General features: G+C 46.7%; 1 protein-coding gene and 1 pseudogene across 18 annotated transcripts in view; one reads left to right on the forward strand and one right to left on the reverse strand.

The window, feature by feature from the left end:
• The window catches only part of NFASC (neurofascin), a 181,436-nt gene extending 165,615 nt beyond the window's left edge, over window positions 1-15,821 (reverse strand). For all 18 annotated transcript variants that reach the window (XM_072814748.1, XM_072814736.1, XM_072814750.1 and 15 more), the window contains exon 1: window positions 15,724-15,821. The gene's annotated coding sequence lies outside the window, so the exon portion shown is untranslated. The remainder of the gene's footprint in view (window positions 1-15,723) is intronic.
• Window positions 15,822-26,854: 11,033 nt separating this feature from the next.
• LOC140626889 (protein LLP homolog pseudogene) lies at window positions 26,855-27,737 on the forward strand (annotated as a pseudogene).
• Window positions 27,738-27,938: the final 201 nt, after the last annotated feature.

Genomic DNA, 27,938 nt, shown 5'->3' on the forward strand with positions numbered 1-27,938 from the left:
GGTTAGGAAGAAAGGTTTGAAGGCTGACAACTGATCTGGAGCAAACACACTCCAAGCTAGCAGAATAGCTTTAGCCACCTCTGAGTAGCCCTTGGCCTTTTGGTCTGTTCCTGACATGCCAGCATCTGGGTAGATACCAGATCACGTCACCAGCCTTTTGAGAAACAAAGCATTCTTGCTCTCAGAAACCCCAGCTGCAACTTTTTGGGGGTGCTATCTAAAAGCTCTCTCTTTATTTCTCAAGGTATAAGAACACAAACAATCTGGGAAATGTGTTCAGAGAGGGTTTCCCAATCTGTCTAAGAATGGGGCCAATGCCTTACTCAGACCCTGATCCTCTCCTCACACCAGCCTTCCAGAACCTTCCAGCTGGACTTAGCCCCACACCATTCTTAGTCTTTTGCAACATTTCCTTTGACCTCGGCTCCTCCCTCGCCTGCACATCTGAGGGCAGCCAGATGGAGAATGAAGAGGGTCAGAGGCCTAGGGGCCAGCCCTCCAGCCAAACCTATTCCAGCTCCAGAAGCCTAATAGGTTTTATGGTGATTGCTAAGATACTCAGAACAGGTTGTGCTGGAATAGCCACGTGTCCTTGGGAGTGGAGAGATGATGCACTTAGACTCCAGACGCCTGTAGTTGGATGGGGTATTGCATGGTGTTAGCGCAAGGGGTCATGGGCAGCCAGTCTTCCAAGCAACAGGGGATTCATTTGCAGACTGGGCCTAACTGGGCATCTATTTCTACCAGAGAGGCAGCATGCTGACCATGCAGAACCACAGACAGGAAGCAGAGTTCTCAGGAAGAAAACCCTAGGGATACTCAAAGAGAAAAGAGAGAGGAAAAAAGCCAAAATGGCTTAAAAAAATAAATGAGGATTTAGCAGAGGAAATACTGAGGCAACACAATGGATAAACCCTCTGTATTTAAAAGTCAACTCTGGGCAATTCATAAAGCCAAAGAAGGTTCTGGATGCAGCAATCCTGGCCCTGATACAGGAAAGTAATATCTCAGCGCAGAATTCATGGACTACATAAGAGAAAAATCAGCCAAATTAGAACACAGAAAAGGATGAATGTGGACCACATAGGAATAGACAGTTAGTCACATCTCAGTGAAGAGAGTCAGATATTTATATCCAAAGCCCACCATGGGATATTTGTAGTGCCTGTGAAGTCACTTGAGTTTCCTGTCTAGTTCTCTTTCTCAGTGTGGATTCAGTTAGTCTCAGCTAATACCCAACAAGGCCCTGAGTTAAAGAACTCTCCCAGGTAGACACAGATAAGCACCTGGACCAGGTAGATCCCTCTGGAATTGGTCAAACCATGCAAAAATCAGCCCTCTTTCCTCTTTTTTGAACAACTTAGCCAGACTGACTTCTGCCACGACGTGTCCTTATTATCTTGACAGCATTGCCAAAGCCAGAGAGGTGGGCAGGAGGACAGCAGACACTGGGACCTCCTCTCTGTGCTGAAGCTACTGGAGGAGATGGGCCCCTCCCCTGCATCGCCCTAGAAGGGGAGCACGAGCACCAGGTAATGAAAAAATCCTATTGATGCTACACCTGTGGATAGGAGAGGCTCATGGGATTGCCTCCTTTGTGTTTCCTTTTTTTTTTTACAAGAATGAAAGGAAAACCTAGATAGGCAAAAGAGATGAGAGCTGGCTCAGTCAGTGGCTCTGCAAGCAGGGAGGGGACCATGGGGACAGATGGTGATTCTTCTATAGGGAAAGGTGTCACAGCCTCTGCCTTGGAGCCTGAGGAAGCCTGAGCAGTGACCTTACAGTGCAGTTTTGGCCAAGACTCTAACATTCCCTAATGACTGGTGTTTCTGAGATACTCAGACTCTTATCTCACTCTTCAAAACAAGTGACTGCCCCAAGACAAGGAAGCTTCTCAAACCAAGGGACCACCAGCCCATGCTGGAAGCCAGGGCTGCCTGTTGGGTAATGTGCCAGGATTAGGAAACTCTGGAATCAGATACAATCCCAGCTCTGCCACTTGGAGTTGTCCTACCTTAGGCAAGTTGGTTCCCATTCGAGCCCCCATTTTCTCAGTGTAATCAGGATCATAACACCCAGTCCAAGGGTTGTGATGAATCAATGAGATGACAAAAGCCAAGCCTCTAGTATAGCCCACCACTTTAAAAATAAATTCTGGGCAGCCCCGGTGGCTCGGCGGTTTAGCGCCACCTTTGGCCCAGGGGCGGATCCTGGAGATGGGAGATCAAGTCCCACGTCAGGCTCCCTGCATGGAGCCTGCTTCTCCCTCTGCCTGTGTGTGTCTCTGCCTCTCTCTCTCTCTCTCTCTCTCTGTATCTGTCTCTAATGAATAAATAAATAAAATCTTTTAAAAAATAAAAATAAATTCTTACACAATCTCTTGTCTGCATAACACAAACATTTACAGAGCCCCTTTTCCTACATTATTTTCTATTTATATAGCCCTGTTAGCTAGGCATTATTATTCTCATTTTGCAACTGAGAAAATTAAAGCTAAAGAATGTCAAATAATTTTCCCTACTCTTTTAGACCGCCTAATCCCTCTGGTTTTCAGATCCTTAATCTAGTGCCCTTTCTGCCACCCCACCCTGGAATCATCATCCATTCAATATAGACTTCCTGAAAGTTTACTAGATTCCAGGCATGGTTCTAGGCACTGGATGCCCACTCTGACTTGTTCCAAGAGTAGAACTGTCCTCCTCTAAGCCAGTCACGTTCTTTGATCCCTCATGGCTGATGGTACGTGCATGCGAGCAGTGGCCAGAGAGATAGATGGTGACACATCATGCTGTAACCAGCTGAGCCTACCACCCACAGGCTGACTGAGGATGACTGCAGGGTATGACTGATAATCTGACATAAGACATTCAGTGCCCTTGAGGCACCTTACAGGCTCTTAGGGGTAAGGAAGACACAGCCAGATAAAAAGTGTATCAGAGGGAAGAGAAAAGCCATCCAGAGAACCAGTGATTTTCAGCCTGGGCTGTACATCAGAATCATTGAGGGGCTTTTAAAACATTCTAGTGCCTTGACTCAACTCTGAGATTATGAGTTATTTGGTTGTAGAGTGGGCCCCAGCATCTGTAGATTTTTAAAATCTCCCCGGGTGAGACTAACATGTTTCCAGGTTAAGAACCCATATATAGGGCCTTACCAATCAGAGTATGGTTTGCTGCCAAGCAGTATTGACATCATGTGGAGGCTGGTAAGGAACGCAGAAACTCGGGCCCAACCCAGACTTCATCATTCTGCCTTTACGCTTTAACAAGATCCTTGGTGACTTGTGTGCACACAGAAGATGGGAAAGGGCAGGCTCCTTCCCGTGAGTCAACCAAAGAAGTCCCCCACCTAGCCCCAGCTGGGACATAGATATAGCCCACCTGATCCCCACCAGGCAGCGCATACTCCTTGAGGTGGGCATCACGTGACTGTAGGGAGCCATGCCACCAAGCTCTACTTTTCTTGTCTCCCCCAGAGCTGCATCTGGGCCTGCATCATGGGACTCCATGTACAGGAGCTGCTGGAGTCCCAACAAATCCCTTCTGTGGCTAGAAGGAAGTTTGAGAGCTAGACCCTGTCACCATTTCAGTGACCAGAAGATAAAGAAGTTTCTTCCCCTTCCACACACTCTTCTCCCCCTTCCCAAGTGCTCTTTGAGAAAGAGGCACACTCAGGACAGCACCGCCCAGCCCCAGTGAGACATCGAGTTGCCCTACCAACCATAAAGGCAGCACTGTCCTTGCAGGCATGGAGGTGGCTGGTACCAGCTATGCCTCATGAAGAAGGGAATCCTCGAGAGAAGGCCAGACAGAGACACACAGAAAATCTGGCCCCTGCCAGCATCCTGCAACCCACTCCCAGCTCTTTATCCCTGCTACCAGTTCTGTCTTTGTTTCTGTCTCTCAGTTGTATGTGTGTGTTGTTTTCACACATGCCTGCCTTTGCTCTCTCATTAGACTGAGAGCAACCATCCTTGCTCCTCCTTTGTCACTGCCCACAGTACTAAGTACAGAGACTTACGCCCAGCAGGAGCTCAATAAATATTATTTGTATTCATGTGCACACATTTTCTTGAAGTCAAACTCATAGCTCCAGGCTAACAAAGAGCTACTTACTCACTAACAGGCGTTTATTAAGGATTACCATCAGCACGTTGAGATTCTATAGGAGGAAATAAGAAACTATAAGGCACATCTTCAAAAAGCATGGCCTCTGTTTTAGGAAATCAGATTTCAATGTACCAAGCCTAAGGCCAGAGACCCAAGGAAATCAAGTTATGTTTGTGATAAAGTTAGGCACACCTACGTACACTAGCATATACCAACACAATGGAAATTTTCTACTCCAGTCTTCTGACAGGTTATTTCTTACTTACTGATTGGCATTTTTAAGTATTTTTTCCCTCTAGTACCTCTACTACTCACCCAGACTCCCCATCCTGGGCCATGTCCACTATACCAGATAAACAGGACTTAAATATGCCTAGAGCTAGAAGGGGAGATGGATCAAGACCAGAAACTTTTCTCTGCTAGATGCCCACAAACATCCAACACAACAGCATATCATCTATCTGCCACTTCACCCCAATGCCAAGTTTCTTGGGCCATACACAGTGCATTGCTTGCCCATTCAAGGCTCTAAAAAGTCTTGGATCAGGTCCCTAGGACCCCAGCCAGAATTCAAGGAGCATACTCTCTGACCTTAAAAGGAAAACCACAGGGAACCCTGGGTGGCGCAGCGGTTTGGCGCCTGCCTTTGGCCCAGGGCGCGATCCCGGAGACCCGGGATCGAGTCCCACATCGGGCTCCCGGTGCATGGAGCCTGCTTCTCCCTCTGCCTCTCTCTCTCTCTCTCTCTCTCTCTCTCTGTCTCTCTGTTACTATCATAAATAAAAATTAAAAAAAAAAAAAGAAAGGAAAACCACAGTACATCATGTATGGTTGTTCTCACCATGACAATAAAAAAGCCAGGGCAAAACTCATAGCCAGAAGCAGATTTCCAGTCAAATTTAGCATGGGGCTTTCCCAGCATTGTGCCAAGCTCATTCCCATTCAAAAGTCCACTTTGCTCTATGTCAAAGAGGTCTAGGTATGATAGGCCAATATACAAGAGTAAGTGGCAAACATCGAGAGTTCTGACTATAGAGCTATGCCGTCCAATACAGTGGCCACTAGTCACACATGGCTATTTAAATTAAATTAAATTAAAAATTCAATTCTCACATGAGCCCCATTTCAAGTGCTCAGAAGCCACATGTGCCTAGTGCTGCCATGTTGGACAGTACAGATATAGAACATTTCTATCATCACAGAACGCTCTATTGAACAGCACTACTATTGAACTTTGAAGTGCTTCATTTGAACTAATGAGTAGGATTACCTTAATACCCTTATAAAATACCCTAATGAGTAGGGTATTCTAGGAAATTCTGTTGCTCTCTCCATGTTTGTTAGAGAACTTTTATTTTTTTTTATTTTTGAAAGTATTTTATTTATTTATTTTAGAGAGATAGAAAGAGAGAGCTCGAGTGGGGGGAGAAACAGAAGGGGAGGAGGAGCACAAGCCCAAAACAGAGATCAATCTCAAGGCCTGGGCAAAAACCAAGAGTCAGATACTTAATGGACTGAGCCACCCAGGCACCCCCTAGAGAGGTTTTAGATACTCCAAAATGTTGAGTAGAGGGTGTTTTCTTTCTTTCTTTTTTTTTTTTTTTTTTAAGATTTTACTTACTCATTAAAGACACACACAGAGAGAGAGAGAGAGAGGCAGAGACACAGGCAGAGGGAGAAGCAGGCTCCATGCAGGGAGCCCAATGCGGGACCCGATCCTGGGTCTCCAGGATCACACCCTGGGCCAAAGGCAGTGCCAAACTGCTAAGCCACCGGGGCTGCCCTAGGGAGTGTGTTTTCAGAATGAAAGAAAAATGTGCTGAGATTCTCATATAAATACAAAGACTCTAAGGCAAAATTTACAAGGCTACAAATTGGGTCATTTTAGCATGCATATGTGCACACACGTGTTTTCTCCTTAAAAGGGCCATTTACTAGTTCCCCCAATCCATACTTTTGCTTTCATTACAAAGACTGCAAAATCAGATGCTGTAAACTAGGCTGATGCCAGAAAGCCCACGCACTACCTAGTCCCAGCCAGAATTGTTTTCTAGATCCCTTTGAATTGCTCTAAACATTCTGTGGCTTTACCTTCTAACCTGGCATCATTGGAACGAAAAAGCTTTCAGAGTCAGGTCAGCACCCTGGACAGCAGCAAGCTCCCTGCCAGCACCCAAGAAAAAGTTTCCCCAAATACCTCTTCAGAAGTAACTACCTTTCAAACACCACCCCAGACAGGGAACGAGCTCAGTCAAGACGCTTCAAATGCTCCTGACCAACTACTCAGTCAGGGTCAAGATTCTCTGTAGTCCCACCCCAGCCATTCCCTCCAATTATATCTTCCACTGCTCCAGCCTGGCCAGTGCAATGCCTGACCACAGCTTCCCTCCTATAAACCTTTGATTACGTTCTCTTACCCCACCAGAAAGGCCCATTTCCTCACCTCTACCTATTCAAATCCTACCTATACTCAGAGCCCCAAACCAGTCCCTGCTTCTTTTCAAAACTTTCCCAAAGGACTTTAGTCTACATGAACTTCCTCTCTTCTCTGATATCCCAAAGTATTATTGGTTTAGATAGTGCTTTAGGGAACTTTAGTATAAGAATATTTACTTATTCTCAGGGATCCCTGGGTGGCTCAGCGGTTTGGCGCCTGTCTTTGGCCCAGGGCGCGATCCTGGAGTCCCGGGATCGAGTCCCACATCAGGCTCCAGGCATGGAGCCTGCTCCCTCTGCCTGTCTCTCTCTCTCTCTCTCTCTCTCTCTGTGTGTCTATCATGAATAAATAAATAAATAAATAAATAAATCATTTTTTTTAAAAAAAGAATATTTACTTATTCTCTTGCACAATTACTAGCTTTATATGCAGTTTTTAAAGTTCCCGGTAGTTTAGTATGTGGAAGAACTACCTCTGCCAGCAACTAGCCAAGGAGCCATGTGCAATATATGTAGCCCTTTTGAGTTTGTTTCTTGATCAGTAAAATAATGATCTTGGATTAGACCATCTCCAACATTCTATGAAATTGAGGATTCTTTCAAAACAAGAAGCCATCTAGAAATGTGCCATGCAAATAGTAGAGCCTTTGAAGACTGGCTGCAGGTGCAACACATATTATATATATTATATATATAATTATTATATTATATATAATTACATACATAATATGTGTTGCATATATATGCACAAGGCCTATATACCTATATAGGTAGAGATATATATATATTCCTTTGGATATATACCTACAAGGCCTCTCTCTCTCTCCCTCTCTCTCTCTCTCTCTCTCTCTCTCTATATATATATATATATATATATATATATATATATATGCCTACAAGGCCTAGCGCAGAGCTTAGGTCAGTCAGAGAACCCTGATATAGTTCCCAACATGAGTCCCAAAGCCTTCTATTCCACCCAATGTATGATAATGATCAGAAAGAGATCGAGTTCCTGTCCTCACCTACATCAGCATAGGAAAATTGCCTATGGCCTCAAAGGCATTTTGCTTCATAAAGAACATGTCACCATCAATGTTTGGAAATATACCACACAATGGGTATTTTTTTAAGATTTTATTTATTCATGAGAGACAGAGAGAGAGATTAAGATTACTTACTCATTAAAGACACACACACAGAGAGAGAGAGAGAGAGAGAGAGAGAGGCAGAGACACAGGCAGAGGGAGAAGCAGGCTCCATGCAGGGAGCCTGATGCGAGACTTGATCCTGGGACTCCAGGATCACGCCCTGGGCCGAAGGCAGGCGCTAAACCGCTGAGCCACCCAGGGATCCCCTGCACAATGGGTATTATAACAGTGTCCAACACCTGACAGCAGTGTTGACTTCTCATTAATTATGTATAAGTCCAGATAGGCTCTGGAAAATAACAAAATGCATAATCTTTGGTGAAAGATTTGGTGAAGCCCCAAAATAAAACTTTGGCTAGTCTCACAGGTAGAAGTTCCAAGGGGACAGAGAATTGACTTAAAATTTCAGCTCAATATCCTGGAGTCCCAGGATCGAGTCCCATGTCAGACTCCCTGCATGGAGCCTGCTCCTCCCTCTGCCTGTGTCTCTGCCTCTCTCTCTCTCTCTCTCTCTCTCTCTCTGTGTGTGTGTGTCTATCATGAATAAATAAAAATAATTAAAAAAATTTTTTAAATAAAAATAAAAAAATAAAACCCTACTCTCAAAGCATTCAGTTTACAGACCTACACACAAAAAGAAATAAGGATGACTTTTCCTCTTTTGCACATGGAGACATTAAGGCCCAGAAATGTTTAACAACTGTTGTGTTGCAAATAAAGATCAAGCTAGATTTAGAATCTAGTTGGAATAATTTCACTAACATAGGCAACATGCACACACAAGCACAGGCACACATACACATACACATACTCAGAGAACTCTTATTAATATAAAGAGACAAGTTATGAAACTCACTGACCCTGGAACTGGAAGATTCCACTGAATATCTGCAAAAAATGCTACTGCCAAAGCAAATTGGCCAGCATCAGTAAAGAAGGAAGGAACTCTCACCGGGAAAAGTCCTTGGAATTGCTCTGCCAGCCATTCACTCTCATCCCAGAAAATCACAAGATCAGAGAACAAAACTTAGCATCTGGTCAATCCACCCCCGTTGGCCTAAACTAGATCCAGGACAGTGAGCTCAGCACAGAAACCATCCTGTTTTAGGCCCTTCCCCAAGCTGGCCATGCTAAGTTTCCAGAAAAGGAAAGCAGGAAGACTCCAGCACAGCCAGATTAGAAGAGTAAAGACCCCAGCATTCAGGGTCCTCTCCAATTACATCTCCGTATTACATGCACCTACACCGAAGCCATACCATTTATTCATCCTGACTCAAAGATCCCCCCCCCCCCCCGCCCTGCCCCATCGCACATCCCTGCTCTTACTCCAGGAGTTCTGATTATTAAGTCTTCAAGTGTTGCTATCTCAAGATCTCAAGTACTTCGTCTCACAAGAGGCTTTTCCAGATCACCCAAGCCCAACATAATCTCTTGCCAATTTTCTAGCACTTACTGTCTGGAATTAGCAATTGTTTGTTATATTTGAATGTATCTTTTCTTTCCTATTTAGGGAGGAGACAGGGTCTCATGAGCCTCCAGAAGTTGGTGCAATACTCCTTATGCACACAGGAGGTGATCAACAAATATTTGGTAATGATGATGACAATGATAGGACCTTCTCTGAAAGCGCATCTGCCACTGAAGGACAGAAATAGAGGCCAATGGAAACAGCCCTAAAGGGAGCCCACATGGTGGACAACAGCTCACATAGCCTTCCTCCAACTCTGGGTGCCTGGGCTTTCCTCATTCTATCTAGGACTGAATGGGAAATCCTCCCTTCCTACCCCTGAGCCGCTGATCCCAGGCTGTTTATCTCGTTAACTCTGTTTATTGTGATCCTGGTAAGAGGTTCTGAAGCCCTCCAAACCCCTCTCTAATTAAATTCATTAGAACAGATTGGGGCTTTCTTTCTGCATCTCAGAAAAATTAACAACACGATTAGCATCATAATGACAGGGAGAGGGGCTGCCAGGGAGGCCTTTCAGGAGGGGCTGGACCAGCCTGGGAGGGGATGAGTGAGGAGGAGCAGGTGAAGGAGAAGGCAGATGCTCAGGCAGCTGCTTCCCAGAGAAGGAAGCTGCAGGAGCCAGGAGGGGATGATAACAGCCCGAGGGGATGAGCCCACCGAACCCAAGCACTATAACTTTCTCAAGGCATGACATTTGGGGGAAGAAGGGCGGGACAAGAAATTAATCAATGATATAACTTCCAGAGACATGAGCTTCTGAGACAAGAGACATTGAGCAATCTTGTAGTTTTACAGGGAGAGAAACACAGTTAAGCTCTGTTAATGAGGGGGCCAGAAGTAAAACATAAGCCCCTCATGCTTTTCATGGTGGTGTCCTTTTCCTGTAGGATGTTACTGCAAGGACCTGGAGTGAGCAGGCTCAATGAAGCAGGTCACTTCTTTCTCAGAGAACCTGAACCTATCAGGTTTTTGTTGATATACCTCATGGGTTCCCTCATCTAGAATACTCCCCTCTTCTACCAATTTTACTAATTCTTCAAGGCTCAACTCCATTCTCATCTCCTCTGTGAAAAGCAGCTAGCATTTGATGAGCATTTATTATCAGCCAGGTATTCTGCTGGGGCCTTCACTGCCTTATCACATTTAATCCTTACAACATCTCTGGGAGGTTCATATTAATATCTCCAAATTACAGATGGAGAAGTTGCAGCTCCTCAGCTAGTAAACGGAAGAACCAAGGTTTGAATGTAAATCTGTCTGACCTCAAAGGCTGAGTAGTTTCTACTATGCATATCACTTCCCTTGACTCCAACAGTCATATTGAGGGATCACTCCTTCCTTTGAAGTTCTACTCTCCAGGGTCTGAAGACTTAATTACATACTGTTTTATATGATTCCTAAGAATTGTCACGTTTCTATTTATTTCCCCCATTTGAAAACAGGAACCATACTTCTGTATCCTTCAGGACATAGTAGGTACTCAAATATGCATGCTAACTACGCCTTTCTAACAGATTTTCCTGGAGAGCCTTGGACCACTGGGTAAAACATCTCAGGCTTTTATTTTTCCTTTCTTATAATATAGAGGAGAGGTGCATAGGTTTTTTTTTTTTAAAGATTTTTAGAAATTATTTATTTATTCATGAGAAACAGAGAGAGAGAGAGGAGAGGCAGAGACACAGGCAGAGGGAGAAGCAGGCTCCATGCAGGGAGCCTGACGTGGGACTCGATCCCGAGTCTCCAGGATCACGCCCTGGGCAGAAGGCAGGCGCCAAACCGCTGAGCCACCCAGGGATCCCCGGTGCATACACTTTGATGTCAAACAAATATAGGTTTAAATTTTAGCTCTGCAACTTACCTGTTCTACAATCTTAAATAACAACCTTTCTGAATCTGCTTCCTTATCTATAAAACCAGAATCCTATCAATACTTCTTTTTGTAAAGTTAACCTTTATGAAGATTAAATGAAATGATGCATATAAAGCACGTAGTAGAGTGCCTAGAACATATCAAACAATCTATAATGATGACTATTATAGCACGACACTTCTATTTTTCTTGGTCTGCCTCAAGATCTAAGGAAAAGAGGGTGGCTCAAGAGTTCTCGAGTTGACTGGCACAATCTGACTGGTGCCGCAGGTCAGCAAAGCTTTAGAAGTGCCTACTCAAGCACCCAGCATAGCAGTTAGCTCTCAGGGCCCTTCCCTACAGTCCCAAGGACCAGGCCATATACATCCAACATCTGTCCTTGCAGCTAGGTGTGGGCTCTAGCAGACATTCTGAGTAAATGCTCAAAAGCTTGACATCAAGCTGCTCTGGCCAAAACAGGGTCTACCTAAACAGTGTGGTACAATCACTCCAGGTCCTACTGCCCACCATGACCCCTCAGTCATGCTCCTACAGTGTCAGGAACTCATCCACCCTCTCTTATAGCATTTCTTGTACTGAATTTTAATTTGTTTTCATTTTTGTCTCTCCAACTCATTCATACGCCCAACATCGAGCACATTTCCTGGGATATATTCAAAGACTCGGGACACACTAATGAAATGAACTAAAATAAGTGTGTGGGGAAGAAGGGTGCTCCTCGGATAGATAAGGCTGAGTGTGTCTATCCTTGCATTCTTTCCCAGGTCAAATATGGATGTTCATGGTGACCTGTGCACAGGAGTATAACTTCAAAACCCTCCCCTGCCCACCATCAACCTCCCCTCCTCCATCTGGACTTCTCTGATGGCTCCCACCTGACTCCAACCTCCCCAGAACTCCAAGACTCTTCCCCACATATCAGAGCTTGTAATTTTCCTACTGATCTTATTTTTGAGCATGCATCTATGCATGTACTTGCTACTTTCCTATCAGATAGTTAGCTCCGGGAGGGCAGACCTTGGGCTTCTTTTCCTTTGACTCTAACATTCTAAGTACACCCAGACCACAATTTGCCCCTAAAATACAAGGGCTTAGGAGGCAGATATGGGAGAGTTGAGTAGCCTTGATCTTGTCCCAGAGTTCCTTAGAGGTGCCCTGCCCCCATCAAGCTAAAGCAGCACCCAGTGAGGTTCAGCTGTGCAAGGAACATTTCCCTTCCCCTTGAAGCCAGGGATTTGGCAAAATCTTGCATCTCTTGGGACACCTGGGTGGCTCAGCAGTTGGGTGCCTGCCTTCAGCTCAGGTCATGATCCTGGGATCCAGGATCGGGTCCCACATCGGGCTCCCTGTGAGGAGCCTGCTTCTCCCTCTGCCTATGTCTCTGCCTCTCTCTCTCTCTCAGTCTGTATCTCTCATGAAGGAATAAATAAATCTTTAAAAAAAAAAAATCTTGCATCTTACCTCCTTCTCCTCCACCCTTTTCCTCAGTCAACTTCAGGGTCAGCTCTGACCTACCATTCTGGATAGCATCACCCAGCCCTCTTCCTGGTTCTGGAAGAGAGGGGGCTGATACCACTGGAAAGAAAGATCCACTGCTCAACATCCTTGTCCAGATGTTCTCACTCAAGCTTATCTATGGTATTTGTCTGTTTATTGTCTCTCTTTTCCATGACCCTGGAAGCTCTGAGAGACTAGACACTGTCTCGCTTTTCATCTCTACAATCCCCACACAGAGCAGAGCAGCACATTGCAGGGGTTCCTTAGTATTCACTAAATAAAAAAAAGTACGTAGTTGGCCTTAAATTCTTCCCACTTCCCTCTCCCCATGTCCTCCAGGCCAACCAGACTGAGGACTGAACTTCTCTGCTTCTTCCTTTCTGGCTTCCTAAGGATTTCTTTTTTCTAAAGACTAAGTGATGATCCTCACATCCCAGTTCTTGGATGGTCTTGGAGGACAGTGGTGCCAAGGGAAGGGAACAAGATGCAACAACGGAATGATGGGAGCCTTGGAATTCTGTCTCTCAGTCACTGCAGCAAAAGGACCCTCCTCTGTACCTCCTCCTCAGATATCCAAGCCCGAACTCTCCCCCACCCCAGACATCAGCCACCTCCTCAATGCGCCCCTGAAAGAAGCAGCCCTGGAAGCCAATCTGCTTCGGCCCATAGGGAGCTAGCTACCTCTTACTCCAGCTCTCCCGGGGGGAGCCAGCTCCTCTTTCTATGTGCCTTGGTTTATCCCTGCTTAGCCTTTATGATGCCAAACAAGGGATGTGGGGTGAGATTCATTGCACAAAACTGGCAAATATGTACATTGTTATCAGAATCCCCCACTGAAACTGAGCCCCAATCATGCATTTCAACAGCAGAACCTTAATCCAAGCAGCCCTCCAGGTGCTGCCTCCTCTTGGAACCAGGAAGTGCCTCGGGAAGCTTCCCGCCCCACCCCCTATGATGGGAGGGGGCACAGAAAGATGACAAAGCAGAAGATAGCTATCCCCCTAGATGCAAGTGCACCCCTCCCCGTCCCCCCACCTTGCCTCCGGGCCAGGCAGTATCTAAGTCCCCTTTAGGATTGTCACACAAGAGCTGGAGTCCAAACACTTGGATTTCTAAAGTGAGGGATCCTTACAGAAATGGGACAGAACCCATCAGCAATGTACGCTAACCTTCAGTTTAAGCCCTGGGGATTTAGCTGAGGTTTCCAAGACAGGAATTGGGCTGCCATTCCCTGTTTGAGGGGAAAACACAATTTGTGGGGTTAAATGTGAACGAGTCTCTTTCCTCATTTGTGTTATTCTCATTCTTTATCTACACACATACACAACACACACACACACACACACACACACACACTTTCAGGTGAATCCAAAAGGAAAGATATTAATCCCTCAGGAGCGTGACCAAAAAGAAAAAAAGAAAAGAAAAGAAAAAAGAAAAAAAAAGAAAACCCACCAGTTTCCTCCACATACACACACACACAAAGAAATGCCAACTCAGTCAAGACAAAAGATTAGAATGACACCCCCCCCAATTTCCTTCAATTCTTCCTGCAGTACAATTCAATGGGATCCAATCATCCCCAAACCAGAGGGGAGAAGAAGCCTCTGCCTTCCTTCTTCTCCCTGCTGCCCACTCCCACAGCTCATACGGCCCCCATCCCCAGGGGATTCCACTTGCCACACACATTTCCCCTGGGCTTCTCCTACTTATGCCTCAAGTTTGGTGCATTCTGAACCTGCCAGGCTCTGGCCCCTTACAAACAATTCAACTCCGGCCCAACCATGTCTCAAAGGCCTGCAGTCTGCCCTTGCTGGAGATCTGATTGGGCCCCAGCAGGGCTCACCACAGTTCCAAGGGTAGATAAGAAACACCAGGCCCTCATCCCAGGCAGGCTGGAAAGGGGCACTGTCATCCATTCCTCCAGACTGAGGGAAGAGGCATCTCTGACCAACACGCACACACACACAACCCACTGCCAAGTGCCAAGGAAGGGATCAGGAGCAGAACCTGGCTCAGGGTCGGAGAGGGGCTGCCATGGGGACCAGAGTCTAAGTGATTCAGCACTCTGCCCGCTCTCAGCCCAGCCCATGGGCCACACTCATGACAGCTCCTGATGCCAAAGTGCTGACTTGGAGGCTGAGGAAGAATTCTCTCTAAAATCCAAAATTCTCCAGCCCTCCAGTAGGGCTCCATATCCAGGCCTTTGCATCCCAGGACTCAGAGCAAGACCAGGAAGAGGTCCTCAGCCATTCCCTTGGACCTTGACTCCTGCCCAACCTAGTTTCCCTGTGCTTAGCATCCCCTCCCCCCAGTCCATCTAGGAAACAAACCTGAACAGCCAGGGGAAGAGGGTGGCCGAGGAGGCACATAAGAGGCCTGCTAACCCCCAGCACCTTGCATCCTCAAGCTATGAATTGGATCAAACATGCAGAAAGGGGTTATGAGTGGATTCTGCAACCAGAGTACATTGGGCCTTCAGAGCCCTAGGCCTCCACAGACAGGGAAGGAGGGCCCTGTGGCAGGTGATGGGGCTCTGTACAAGCCCTGTAGCGACACAGAGCACCAGGAAGGGCAAGTGGGAAAGGTGATGGGTGGCGGGCCAGCTAACAGCCAAGGAGGGGAAGACGGGGTTCTTGAGAGAGACTATGGTTCAGGAGGAAACCAAGAGGCAGCTGGGAAGGGCCTGGGACGGAATGTGTAAGGGGGACCTGGGGAGGACAGAGACCGAGGATGCAGAGCCGGCCACAGGGAGTGATGGGGATGTGAGGTGGAGACCAGGACAGGGGAGGCCAAGGGGAGGGGCTGATGGAAGGGATGGAGTCATTCAAAGTAGGGTGAGGAGGTAAACAGGTACAGGGGCAGGGCTGCGGAGGAGGCAGGGAGGGACAGAGGCAAGGGGAAGAGGTCGAGGATGCAGGAAGGGGGAGGGGATGCGGCCGATGAGACGGAAAGGTGTTGGGGTGGGCAGGGGGTGGGCGCCGAACGGGGTGGGCCCGGATGTCCGCAGAACAGGATGGATTCGGAGCAGGTGACGGTGCGGAGACGAGAAGGGACGGGGATGTGGGCGGAGGGGGATGGGGACAGGTCGGGATGCAGCCGGGCGGAGCGGGGCGGGAACAAGGAGGTGTCGCTAGATGGGTCTCCGTGACCCCCCGGCCGCGCCGCATCCCCCCGGCATCCGCGCTCGCCTACCTGCGAGGGCGCGGGCTCCGGCCCCGGGCGCAGTCGGTTCCGTCCGCCGCCGCCGCCGCCGCCGCCGCCCCCGCCGCCCCCGCAGCGCCGCTCGCAGCCCGCCGCCGCATTAGGGCAGAGACCGGCCCGTGCGCGTCCCCGGGCGGCCGGCGCGCCCCCGCCCTGCGTGCGCGCCCCCGCGCCCCTCCCTCCGCGCGCCCCCGCCCTGCGTGCGCGCCCCCGCGCCCCTCCCTCCGCGCGCCCCCGCCCTGCGTGCGCGCCCCCGCGCCCCTCCCTCCGCGCGCCCCCGCCCTGCGTGCGCGCCCCCGCGCCCCTCCCTCCGCGCGCCGAGACGGACCCGGGCGAGGAGCCGGAGGATGCTCTGTGCTCCCGGCCGCGCAGGGGCGGTGAGAACCCTCGGGCTGTGACTGTGACTTCTCGGAGGCAGAAGTGTGTCGGGGAGCCTGCGTTCCCGGGGACCCTGGCTCCCGGGGGGCTCTCCAGGGACGTTTGTTGATTGAAGAAGTGTTGGATCCGGAATTGGGGATGGAAGAAAGTTGCGATTCCTGCTGGCCTAGCGGGGTGGTTTAAAAAGGGGGAGATCTCGGGGATCCCTGCGTGGCGCAGCGGTTTGGCGCCTGCCTTTGGCCCAGGGCGCGATCCTGGAGACCCGGGATCGAGTCCCACGTCGGGCTCCCGGTGCATGGAGCCTGCTTCTCCCTCTGCCTGGGTCTCTGCCTCTCCCTCTCTCTGTGACTATCGTAAATAAATAAAAATTAGGGCAGCCCCGGTGGCGCAGCGGTTTGGCGCCGCCTGCAGCCTGGGGTGTGATCCTGGAGACCCGGGATCGAGTCCCACATCGGGCTCCCTGTGTGGAGCCTGCTTCTCCCTCTGCCTGTGTCTCTGCCTCTCTCTCTCTGTGTCTATGACTAAATAAATAAAATCTTAAAAAAAAAAAAAAAAGTTTAAAATAAATAAATAAATAAATAAATAAATAAATAAATATTAAAAAAAAATAAAGATAAAAAGGGGAGATCTCGTTCTGCCCTGTGTGGCCTCAGGCCCTGTCCCAGACCTGAGAGAGGGTGAAGACGTCCAAAGACTGGGAGGCCGCAGATCTGTGCTCCACCTGGTGCCAAGTCTCTCACGAGGACACCACACTCCCTCAGTGTCCTCCACTGAAGACAGACAAGTTGATTGGATGATCCCTTCACGCCCCTCCTAGCTCCACAGGGACAGTACATCGGGTCCTGCAGACACACAGAGATCTAACTATAGTTATCAGCCGAATCAGTGGAAAGGTTTGAATTGAGGAATCAAAAAACCTTACACCTGGGAGGGAGCTTCTCGTCTGACCCCTCATCCCGAGCCACAGTTCCCTGCACACTTGCTTCTGAAGTCTTATCCAAGGCCACATTCCGCTGTCTTCTCTGTCTGTCACCATCTTCCCTGAACTGTAACCCGCTGTCCGCCTGTCTCCCTTCCAGCCTGTGGGTGTGCGAGAGCCCGAATGCATCTTGCCCCCCATGCCCTCCCAGCCTAGCACAGAGTAGGAGCTCCATAAATACTCGCTCCTCCGGGTAACCGACAAAATGTCCCGCTCTTCCCTTGGCTGCAGTCGGAGCTATGGGATGAAGACTATGTCATGGGAAACGGAAAGGTCCATACGGCAGGGCCTGAAAGCATAGCTGCCTGTGGGCGTCAGGGACCATGGGCAAAAGTGTCTATAGGATCCCTGTCTATATAAACAATCTGATTTCACCCAAAATCTTTTCTCAGCAGGATTCCAGCAGCCTAACCTCACACAATCCTGTGAATGAAAGAGTGCACCCTCCTAGAGGCCCTGGGATGTATCAGTCAGTCCTGGCACTTCTGGGGGTGTCTGGTCAACCTCTTTGGGGAGAGGCAGGAGGGAATGTACATGGTTGAAAAATTCTCTGAAGGGGAAAATCTGGAAACAGGGGAGCCCCATCCAGATGACACGACTGATCCCAGGGGGTCCCAAGCACTGGGGGGGGGGGGGGAGGGTCACTTAGAGACCTTAGAGGAAGCTGCTTCAAAGCACCAGGGCCCCTCAGGCCTAGACCCAGGGCAGGACCCCCCTCTCTTCCTTACCAGAAGTGTCCATGTAGCTGGCTCAATGGGAAAAAGAAAATAATTTTCCTTTTCTAAGCACTTATTGTATGTCAGCCACTGGGTTTCTTGAATGTACCAGTCACTTGCCTTTGACAGCTTTAGGAGGTAGATATTTTATAGACCATATTGCACAGTGGCTGTGGCATCAGCTCTAGAGGCAGACTGCTGGCGTCCAAATCCCACCTCCACCACATCAGGTCTGGGTCGACTTGGGCAATTTACTTATTTTCCTTTTATTTCTTTAAAAAATATCATTAAAGTTACACAAGCATGTAGCAGAATCAGAGTCAAATAATCCTATGAGTTTTCTTATAAAATATATTTCCCTCATGCTCCGCCCTCCCCAGAAGCCATCACTTTCAACTCTTTTGAGCTGTTTCTTTGGCTCTTTTCCTTCCTATCTCTAAATAACATGCTAAATTGCTACTTCTTGCTTCTGGTTCAAGCATTATCTCTTGATGAATAGTGAAAACCCTAGAGAAGACATTCCTTCAGCTCTACCTTCATCTCTCACATAGCCTTCCTGTCCCCTTCCCTACCTCCCAGTTTAGTCACATCACTCCATATTGGTTATACCAAAGAAAGTATTTATTATGATGACTTAAATTCCATTCACAACTGACCTTTTCATTTCCTGCAAACTTTTTCGGTTTTTTGGGACTTAATAATTAGCATGTTTTGTTTACTTGTTTTATGTACAGTAATTATAATTCAACTCTAAATTCTCCATCAATTGTCTCTATCCCTATGTTCAGAACTGTCAGAGATTTTATCAATTTTATCTCCTTGAAGATTCTCTCTGGAGCTTTTTGACAGGTTCCAATCTCTGTTGGTTTCCCTGTGCCCAGGACACTGTTATTGACCTTGTCAAGCTCAATTTCTTCATCCATAAAATGGGGATAATTATATTACCTCATAGAGTTGTTGTGAGGATAAGCAAAATAATTCATGTAGCACAGTGTTTGTCATGTAATAAAGACTCAATAAATATTGCCTTATTTTATTTGAGAGGAGAAAACCAAAGCGCAAGTAACCTGCCCAAGTAATGGTTCAAAGCAGATGTGTCTGAAAACTCCTACATAAAATCCCTTCATTATTTTAGAATGGGCCCTAAAAGTCTTAGATTTATGATGTTAGAATCTTCCAATATGGTCAAGTTGGAGAAACACAGGATTTTCCAAGAAAGTCCTGGCTGACCAGCAGGATGAATGTGGGCAAATCACCTAACCCTTCTATGACTTTTTTTTTTTTTAAGATTTTATTTATATATTCATCAGGGACACACAGAGAGAGGCAGAGACACAGGCAGAGGGAGAAGCAGGTTCCATGCAGGGAGCCTGATAGGGGACTCGATCCTGGGACTCCAGGATCACGCCCTGGGCCAAAGGCAGGTCCTAAACCGCTGAGCCACCCAGGGATCTCCCCTCTATGACTTATTTTTCCCATTTGTAAAGTGGGGATAAAGTGAGGACCAAGGAGATAAGACACTTTGTGCCCTGCACAAATGTTAGTTACTACCCAAACTTCTCTTTCTTTCGTTCTTTTTTTTAAACATCTGAGAAAACCAAGTCCTAGAGAGAAGATCACACAGATAGAACTCATGCAATGATTTGGTGGTTCAAACTGAACTAGAGCTCATATTTCATGGCCTCAGTGTAAAGAAGTAAAGTACAGGCCTGACGGGAGTGTGAGGCCCCCAGATGCCCAGATGCAGTGGAGGCAGATGTTTCCTAGGCCTCCGTGTCCCCAGCCACTGGCCTGCCCTGAGCAGGGTACATCACCTGCTGGCGATGGATGCCCAGGATGAAGACAGGCCTGGATCTGGTGCAGGCTGTTCTGCTAGCGTGTCAGGAATAGAACCTCTCAGTGCCAACAGCAGACAGTGCTTGCTTTTTTCTTTCCAGACATTCATCTGGCCTTCCTGCTTCCTCTACTTCCCTGAGTTTGTATTTCAAGTTCTGGCTGAAACCCCAGCGGGCATGGACTCTTTTGACCCTGGACCTGAAACTGCACTCACTGTGTCCTGTCTCCTGGTGAATGGCAAGACACCAATGACATTCACATCCCCTAGCATCTCATTGCCCCCAATGGATGGCACAAGCCCTGCGTAATCCTGGGCTCAGGCGAAGAGAAAGCCTCCATGCACTGAGTCTCAGATGCAGTAGGACTCTGGGCATGCACAGGGTTGGTGGAAACTGAGGGACAGGGCCGGGCTTCAGTGTGTCTCTTATGCCCTCCAAGCCACCCTCTTGCACATGGTCCCCAAAAGGTATGGGGCAATAGGCTGTTCCGTGCATTTTGGATAGAGATTTAACTTGATGCAGGCTTTAGGGACAGTGTTTGGCAGTACCATCAGGACTCTGAATGGTCATATTACCCCATCAGTGCCACCTCTAAGAATCCAGACTGTAGAAACACTGCACAAGTCACAAAGATGTATCTGCATAGGGATGTTCACTGTAGCCCATCCAGAGGGCAATGATCTGACATGTGTTGATTTGTGCAATGAAGAGGTATGGAGCCCACTCAAAAAATAAATAAATTTAAAAATAAATAAATAGATCACATATATCTTTTCAAAAGAAGAACAGCTTAATAACATGTGGGATAAAAAAAAAATAACATGTGGGATATTACCCTTTTCCAGTGGAAAATCAGTTGGTGTAAGGGGTGGGAAGAAGAGGAAAGAGAAAATGATGTCCTGGGCCAGTTTAGGAGACTAGAACCAATCGCCTGGAGGATATCAGGGAGGACCTAATTTTCATTGAAGCCTTTCACATACAAGGTCCTTTACATCTGTCATATCACTTAGTTGTCACAAAAACCCAGTAAGATCTGTGGTCATTGCGTCCAATGTGCTAATGAGGAAAGAGAGGCCCAGGGAAGCTATAAAATCTCAACATCACACAGATGAGATGTGCTAAAGGATTAACCTTGCCCGAAGAGAAGCCTAGCCTTGTCCTTGGCTTCCGGGAGGTCATCTCTGAACCCTAGGTATATTCCGCCTGACGAGAGTGTCTTTACCTGGGGACCTGAGGCCACACTAGGTAGTCTATGCTAACAAAGGGATTTACAGTGGGGGCTTGGGGCATGCATCAGCTCAACCTCTGGAGAGGCTGGAAAGGAAGGTTAGCTACATGGGTGGTCAGCCACATCTATATGACTGAGCCTCGTAAAGACTCTGGACACTATGGCTTGGGCGAGCTTCCATGGTGGGCAACACTCTGTGCACACCGTCAGACATTGCTACTGGAGTGCAGTCCTGTCTCCATGTCTCCATGGGGAGAGGACAACTGGAAGCTCTGCAGATGGAGCCCTCCTGAACTCTGCTTCATGTGCCTCTTCTCCGGGCTAACCTAAATCTGTATCCTTTTGCTGTAATAAAACATAACTATGGGTACTGTGGCTTCCAGTGAGTTCTGTGTATTCTACTAGCAGATTAGAGGTCAAGAGTCATCTTGGCAACGCCCAAAATTTCAAGTAATGTCAGAAGTGAGGGTGGTCTTGGAGGCTGCTGCTAACTTTGAAGATAGCAAAGGGTAGAATTGGAATTTGCACAAAGATCTCAGAGACTCCAGAGTGTGCCCTCCTCCCAGTTCACCACACTCTTTTACACTGACCCACGTTGGACAAGTGCTGAAGAGAAGACATTCTAGCACCACGAGGAAGAGCCAGAACAGTGTGATGACCGCACCAGTGACAGCAAGGTGGTCGGACGAGAATATAGGAAAGCAAACTGAATAGCATGCTCAAAGGGAAAATAGGAGGGGTGCCTGGGTGGCTCAGTTGATTAAGCATCTGCCTTCAGCTCAGGTCATGATCCTGGGGTCCTGGGATTGAGCCCTGGGTTGGGGAGTCTGCTTTTCTCTCTCCTTCTTCCTCTGCCCCTCCTAACTAGTCGTGCTCTTGCTGGCTCTCTCTGTTTTTCTCAAATGAATAAATAAAAAAAAATCTTTAAAAAGGAAAATAGAAAGAGCAAATTTCAGAAAGTTCCTGGAATCTGTGTCCCTCACAATGTAGGAAGGCAGGAAAGCAGGTGCAGAAAAAAGCTGATGGGGGAAGCAACCAGGGAGCCCTGGTCCCTTATAGATCTTCCAAGAAGCTAGAAGCCATGATATAGACAAGACTCTCCTCTTGTCTGCCTCAGCATCTCCTCCCTGCTCCCTATAGGCCAAGAGGGAGGATCACATTTCAATTTGTATATAGAATTGAGGGAAGGAGAGACTGGCCTTGATCCTTCTCCCATTTGGCCACACCACGGTGCTGGTGGTCAGCAGCAGCAGCACACATATGGAGACCTCATGCTTCCCACAATCCCCCATTGCCCCTACATTCAGCACATTCCTAGGTACTTAGCCTTTTCTGCCCCCATCCAGCTGGAGAGTGTCTTTCCACTTGCTTTCCCACTTTCTGCTTTGGGATTAAAAAAAATAAATAAATAAACTCTGCTTTGGATTAGCCTCCTGTCCAGCACTGCTGAGGGCAGAACTGAGCTTCTGGTCACCAAGCTGTTGGCTCCCAGATGCAAAGCCTTCCCCAAGTATGTGGAATTAGTCTTCTACCCTCGGCAGGCAAAATTCTATTCCCAGTAGACTGGGCAGTAAACAAGGAGGTAGGTGGAGAGGAGAGACCTCGGAATAGCAAGTAGCCAGCCCCGAGACTAGGCACGTGTCTTAGCCCAGTCCCTGCTCCGAGATTGAAGCAATGGAGCCACCCTGATGCCTACTTTTACGCAGGGCACATTTCTCCCTTTGAAACTATCTGCAATGATCGTTTGGGGCAAATTTCATCCGCATCAATGCATTAGAGGGAGAAGGATTTTTGGAGCTGTTCTCTACTGCAGTAGAAGGCTCCCCACCTGTTTACCAGTAATAGTAGGAAAATCGGACATTTCTCTCCTACTTCCCATCAGCCAGCTGGCAAGAAGACAAGCTCAGCTTCAGACTCTTTCACTCTATATATGAAACCTTGGTTTTCCGGAGGCCTTTAAGGGCTGATTTTCCAGCAGGTTGCTTTCTGACCCAGTCTCCAAACAACTGCAATGAACGCAATCCCTCCTCGGCTGGAAAATCCTGACATTCAGAAAACCCTTGTCAAAATAGCTTTATCTTAAAATGTAAAAAAAAATACGATTAAAATTTTAAAAAGGGATGCCTGGCTGGCTCAATCCGAAGAGCATGTAACTCTTGATGTTGGGGTCATGAGTTTGAGCCCCACATTGGGTGTACAGATTCGTTAATAAATAAAACTTTAAAAAATTTAAAGAGCTTTTTCTTTTGTAGTTGCCTTGCAAACCTATTTGTATGAGTAGTCTTCAGAGTGATTATACACTGCTAACCACAAAGGCATCCATGCCATTATGATCAAATGGTTAAAATATATTTAACAACTTCTTTTCCTGAATGCTCTCAATCATTTTAACTTTGTGGTATACTACTATTTTAAGACCCAGCTTAAACATAACTCCTGTGGAAAAAATTCTCTCCTGCCAGAACCAGCCTCTCCTCTGGGCAGCAGTGCACACAATAAATGCTCCTTCCCTGTGCTCATCACACCATGTTTCCTTATAGGTGTGTCTCCCCTGCTAGCCTGGAAGTTTCCTGAGAGCAGGGAATCCTATATCCACAGAGCCTAGGGCTGAAGCTCCAAAAATATTTGTTGAATGGGTGAATAAATGTACGGATAAAAGCAGAAATGGGGCAGAACTGTTGTGGGGGTGCCTGGGGGTTCCGTGGTTAGTCATCCGACTCTTGATTTTGGCTTGGGTTTGATCTCGGGATCTGGGTTTGAGCTCTGCGTCAGGCTCTGCATTCAGTGGGGGAGCCTGCTCGAGATTCTTTCACTCTGCCCCCCACCCCATGCGTGCTCTGGAGCACAGACTCTCTCTCAAATTAGTAATCTTTTTTTTTTTTAACAGAGTTGTGAACATAGATTATAATGTAGTTGTGAACAGTGTGTAATGATGGTAGCCAGTAGCCACATGTGGCTATTTAAATTTAAATTAACTAAAATAAAAAATTGTTCAAAATGGGTCATTCAAAGTACCTTCCTACAGGCGGTGCTGTGCTACTTGCTGGTCAAATAATTACACAGACATTTATAGTCCAAGACAGGCATGAGACCATCTAGAAGCACACTATAGGGCAGCCTGGGTAGCTCAGCGGTTTAGCGCCGCCCTCAGCCCAGGGCCTGATCCTGGGGTTTCTGGATCGAGTCCCACGTCAGGCTCCCTGCATGGAGCCTGCTTCTCCCTCTACCTGTGTCTCTGCCTTTCTCTCTCTCTCTCTCTCTCTCTCTCTCTCTCTGTCTCATGAATAAATAAATAAAATCTTTTTTTTTAAATAGAAGCACACTATAAAGAATGCTTCCTTGAATAAATATGGGCTAAATGAAGTAAACAGATTATGATCAGGTTGTCAAATATATAAAAATTGAACAGACCAAAGGAAAAAAAATATATAAAGAACCTGGCCATCCTTACAGCCTGAAAACTAATGTGTTTCCCTACTTATGTTTGAAATAGACCTTATTTTTCTATAATTATTTCTTAGAGAAATACTCATAGTAGCCAGAAATAACCATGTTGGCTATGGAAACATAGCCAAAGAAAACATTTGTCTTCATGTAGCAAACATAAAATCTCACTAAGGTGGCAGCCACTGATTTTCTGGGCAAGGTAAGATTTACAATGGTCTTCCATGTTGTTTCCATAAACCATTGCAATGTCCCATCCACTGCAACATTTCAACCTCCAAACTATCTTTCAGGCTCTACCTCTGTGCACCGTAAATGTATAAATGTCCGGTGACCATGTGTCTCCGTTTTCTAACAGGAAAATGTGGTTTCTGTGTCTCTCCATCCTGTCCATCTCCTATGGGCTATAATTTTACTCTGCCAAGGGAACTATACATCTGAATGGTTAAAAGTATTCCCTTCTGTACCAGACCAGATTCAGCAGGCCAGGGAGAAACAGAGGAGGCTTCAACTGTCGTTCATAGCAAGCCAGGGGCCCTGTACTCCAGACCCTGGGTTCCTCTGTCTCTGCCCCATCCCCACCCCGCTCCTCACCCCCCAGCACAATTCCTGCTGGCTGCCAGTGCTGGGAGCCAGGAGGTAGCAGCTGAGAACCTGGCCTGTGAGCCAGGCCACCCTCAATTAATTTATCTTATTAATGCCAATTTATTAGCACAGAACCCCTGGGAGGTGAGCAGGAGGGCGTTTTAAATAAGCATCTGCATTTCCTGTCTGCAAGCTTTACACCTGAGCTCCATGCTCAGCCAGGCCCAAGATGGGTGGTCTTCTGCCTCCTACCTCCCCCTGGTGGGTGGCCCCAGGAGAGCAGATCTGACTGGGCAGGTGAGACAGTGTGTGCTTCTCAATACAAGATTTGTCACAACTTCACCAGTGTTTGTGCAGGCTTCTGGGTAGGCGCCCTCTAAGAGTTTACTTATGACAAAGAATTTGTCTAACAAATAACAATGGCTTTGTAAATACAATAGCCTTAGTAATTAAATCTTCTTCTAAAGACTTCAAATGGACTAACTTCTTCAAGTTCTTAAGTGTTAGGAGCTGGAGAAAAGGCCATCTTCCTGCTAGGGAAGTTCATGGCTTGGAAAGAGTCTTATCATTCACTTTGTCTTTGAGGTTGGGGCCTAAAATAAGCAGTACCACACGCTTTCAGACACAAGAGTGCATTATGAATGAATGGATAAATGGCCATAATTTAACATTATTCCAAGCACCTGAGAAGTTTTCATGGGCCATGGGCTCTTTTTTGTTTCATAGAGACAAAGTACCATGACCAACCAGGTAGGTCTTATCTGCAAAGATGTGTGTTTGGTAGAAGAGAAGGCACCCCCCACTCCACTCCCTATCCCTCTGCCCCACGGTGTTTCCGCCCTCATTAACACCCTGCTTTAAAAATTCCAAGAACCAACTGGGTGCCTGGCTGCTCAGTCGGTGGAGCACGCAACTCTTGATCTCAGGGTTGTAGGTTTGAGCCTCATGTTGAGCATAAAGATTACTTAAAACTAAAAATCTAAAAAAAAAAAAAAAAAAAAATCCAAGGGGCACCTGAGTAGCTGTCAGTTTAGTGTCTGACTGCTGATTTTGGCTCAGGTCATGATCTCAGCCTTCTGGGACTGAACCCTATATCAAGCTCTGCACTAGGTGGGGAGTCTGCTGAAGATTCTCTCTCTCCCTCTCCTTCTTTTCTTTAAGATTTTATTTATTTATTCATGATAGACATAGAGAGAGAGAGAGGCAGAGACACAGGCAGAGGGAGAAGCAGGCTCCACACGGGGAGCCTGACGCGGGCCTCGATCCTGGGACTCCAGGATCATGCCCTGGCCCAAAGGCAGGCACTGAACCGCTGAGCCACCCAGGGATCCCTCTCTCCCTCTCCTTCTGTCGCTCCCTATGTTTGTGCACATACTCTGTCTCTAAATGATTAAATAAAATCTTTAAAACAAATCCAAAACAAACACCACCCCTCTCCTTGTCCAGAAAGAACCTTCTCTTAAACAGGCATGTGACCGTTGTGTGCATTTTTTGTGTGTTGGGGGAGAATGAGTTGGCATGAAGCAGTGATGTGCTGGTAAATTTTTAATAATTGGTTCACTAAGAAAAAAAGAGAAGCCCTGATCTGTAATATTTTCCAGTTTCTGTGATGTAAATTCTCCCACTACGGTCAATTTCAAGGTGCCAAAAAATAAAAATAAAAAATAAAAAATTTCAAGGTGCCAACATGAGGAGGTTATTGAGCAGGGAGTTGGGAAAAGATGTGCTGCAACTCACCATTATATAATATTTCCACCATATCAATACAATAGATGTAAATAACCTCAAGATCATAGAGAGCACTTTAAAATGCACCTGAAAAATTAGGAAATGATGAGTTTTGAAGTATTTCTTACTATGTGTTTAATAGAATTATTTAATTGTAAGCTTACATAATTTAATTTTTCCTAATGGCTGCGTTTCACAACCAGCTTGCAAAGTTCTTAAAAATTTAGCAATGGGGCTTCCGGTCGGCGTGGCCGTGCGCGCGGTGACCGGCCTCAGAGTGTCCCGCTTTCCAGGTAACGTGGCTAAAAGCTTACGGAGTAAGTGGAAAAGGAAGATGCATGCGGAAAAGAGAAAAAAGAATGCCCCAAAGGAACTCAGCAGACTTAAGAGTATTCTTAAAATGGATGGTGATGTTTTAATGAAAGATGTTCAAGGGATAGCCACCGTGGTGGTACCCAAACATTGTCAAGAGCAAACTCAGTGTGTAGTACAAGGTGAAAAAGATGACATGAAAATGGAGACTGAAATGAAGAGAAACAGAAAGAGCCTTATAGAGCAGCATGGACAGTACCCCATATGGACGAACCAGAGGCAAAGGAAAAGGCTAAGGCAAAGCGAGAAAAAGGGAAGGGGAAAAGCAAAGCCAAAGCAGCAAAAGCAGCGAAGGGTTTGGCTTGGTAGACTCTTAAACCCCTGAAAAATCCTACACGGGACTGGTCTTTGATTAGAATGTATACACGGATTTCAGCTTCACCAAATGAAAACTTGGTTTCCGTATTTAACTTGGCCTTGTTCTTCAATTCAAACCCAACTTAACTCCTCAAATTTCTTTTGGGAGCTTGAATAAAATATTTTTTTGATGAATGAAAGCTACACTGATATTTTAACTGGATGCTGTCCATTGTGCAGGGATTCTCAGACATCACTATTCTACCAAGTGCTATTGTGGTTGTAACTGGTCTTAGTAAAGATTTTTCAAAGAAGATATGCTGACATATTTGAGGTAATTCTGGTTTAGAGAAAACTTTTACACAATTTAAAGTATAAAGTCAGTGGATCTTTTAAGTACTACTTGTTTGGAGTTTTGATTTTGTTTAATTGAGAATAAAAGATATTTTTGTCCAAAAAAAAAAAAAAAGATTTAGCAATGGGCCCTTATGAACTGCCACAGGCTGGCTCTGGCCTCCACCCCAAGGCCACTCAGCCACACATTTGTGTCCTCACTGTTGCCACTTCCCAGCTTAGAGTTCCTATTTCCTGGCTCCCACAGCAACCTCAGTGAGGTCAGTATGTTAGCCTGTTTTACAGAAGAG

Source organism: Canis lupus, chromosome 38 (genome assembly GCF_048164855.1).
Source record: "Canis lupus baileyi chromosome 38, mCanLup2.hap1, whole genome shotgun sequence".
NCBI classification, from domain to species: domain Eukaryota; kingdom Metazoa; phylum Chordata; class Mammalia; order Carnivora; family Canidae; genus Canis; species Canis lupus.